At 35.9% G+C, this 2,128-nt stretch overlaps 1 long non-coding RNA gene across 1 annotated transcript; it reads left to right on the plus strand.

Moving 5' to 3' along the window:
• Positions 1 to 768: 768 nt before the first annotated feature.
• Positions 769 to 1,834, plus strand: LOC132030511 (uncharacterized). Its single transcript, XR_009408060.1, has 2 exons — positions 769 to 954; positions 1,423 to 1,834. It is a non-coding gene; the product is annotated as an uncharacterized LOC132030511 (long non-coding RNA).
• The last annotated feature ends 294 nt before the right edge of the window (positions 1,835 to 2,128 follow it).

Genomic DNA, 2,128 nt, shown 5'->3' on the forward strand with positions numbered 1-2,128 from the left:
ATTGTGCAATGTGCGTCACTATATACTTTTTTTCTACATCATCGCGCTATGTCTCCCATATTTTCATAGTTTGAGAAGCGAATCCTTGAATTCTCCAAGCAGTGGCTAGTGAGGGTGGAACTGACGATGCAAAAAGAAGTGGTGATGCATTTGCTCGGGCATTTTCCGCACACTTGGCTAGGTATCATACGCTGCTTGCTGCTTTTTTTTTTTTATTCTGTTGTATTCCCTTTTCCATATCCATCTCTAGATGTTATTTTATAGCAGCCTATTATTATGTAGGACTTTGAGTTAATTAATCTTACAATAACTTCATTAATTAATCTTATAATTTTTGTTCTTATGTAGGACATTGAGAGTTCATTTATCTTATATAATACGTTATATGATCTATTCAGCTTTATGCACCCACTTCCAAACTCCAATAGTCTTGCTTTTTTCTATCTAACTAACAAACAAGAAAAAAACAAACTCCCTCCACCTCGCACCGTGTTTTGCGGTTATCTTTGGGTGGTATATAGGACTTTGATTGCTCAATTTTTGATTTCAATCATCTGAAAATTCAGATTATAGAGTTTGTTTCAGTCTTGGTGAGTGTTAGCTTGATGTGAAGCTACAACTGAAAAGGAGTTGATTTGGCTTGGTCTTCGTTAAACACATCCTAGAATTGTTTTTTGAGTAAGTGCTCCGATAGAATTACTAAGTTACTACATTTCCAATAGCCTTTTGATTTTGTTACTTGGTATTGTCTAGGTATCGATTCTGTTACTTGGTATTGGATATAGGTATCCATACAACAACTTTTTGCATCATCATGTTGAGACTATCATAGTTTCGTGCTTGGAGAGTGAGAATAGTCAATTTGTTGAACATCTTCTTGGTGACCGTAATCTTCTTGTGAAAATTGTCGAGAAATGAGAGAAAAATTCAACGCTTGTTGCTGATCGATCCAAGGTAATAATCAAAATTTAGGTGCTTTACTCAACATTCTTAATTTTACTTGCTTGTCCTTCCCATGTTTTTTTTTAATTCTTTTTCTAATCTTGGGCTGTGGTGTTGAAGCCTTCTCCAAAACAAACTAGCAACAGCACCAGTTTCCTGGACCAACTTGACATCTGAATTTAACCTCATCTGCACCAGTTTCTAATAGTTTACTGATGCAAATCTTGGTTTCAAGTTGGTGCATATTATTCCCATATCATTTTGTGGTTTTTGGGTCAATGAGATAGTAAATATCATCAAATTTGAACGGGCGATTGCTTCTTTTTTCCAAGGGTAAACACACTAGCATTAATATTCAATGGTTCCTCAACACATTTAGCCCAATTGCTACCTCTTGACTAGCTACTGGTGCTACCACTACTTCTTTACTTGCATCAACATCTGCTGCAATTTTCTGAACCATATCTGCATTAATAACAGGTGCTAGAGCTTGTTGAGTCACTTGTACTACAACCAACTCATTGTCTTTAGAAACAATGGGACTCTCGTGTCAAACACACAAAGGCATGTTTGAATGTTAATGTTGTGGTGTATTTGTGGATTGTGCAAGTGTTTTGTGGATGTTTGCAAGGGGTGAAGTAGTCTAATGTTGTAAACTAACTTAGTGTTGACTAGTTTAATATTTTGTGGATGTTTGCAAAGGTTGATGTAGTTTAATGTTGTGTTGATGTTTGCGAAGGTTGAAGTAGCTTAATGTCTCTTGTGAATGTTTGAATGAAGTTTTGATTCAACTTTGAAGTAGTTTCGAATTGAATTTGATGTATTGATGGTTGTAATATATGTGTTTGTTGAAGTAGCTTAATGTTTTATGTATTTGTAGTAGTTTGGTGAATTGTTGGCAGCTATTTGAGCTGGTTTTAGTCAAATATAAAATTGTTTTCATCTTGACGGGAGTGGAATAACAGCCAGATCCCAGATAATGGCAATTACCGACCTCATGAGGTCGGTTTGCTGCAAAATTTACCCATAAAATGGAAATTACCGACCTCATGAGGTCGGTTTTCTGCCAAATTTACCCACAAACTGCAAATTACTGACCTCATGAAGTCTGTTCACTGTAAAATTTACCCAGAAAATGGCAATTACTGACCTCATGAGGTCGGTTTTCTGCAACATTTTCTCAGAA

This window comes from Lycium ferocissimum, chromosome 1, assembly GCF_029784015.1.
Source record: "Lycium ferocissimum isolate CSIRO_LF1 chromosome 1, AGI_CSIRO_Lferr_CH_V1, whole genome shotgun sequence".
In the NCBI taxonomy this organism is placed as follows: Eukaryota; Viridiplantae; Streptophyta; class Magnoliopsida; order Solanales; family Solanaceae; genus Lycium; species Lycium ferocissimum.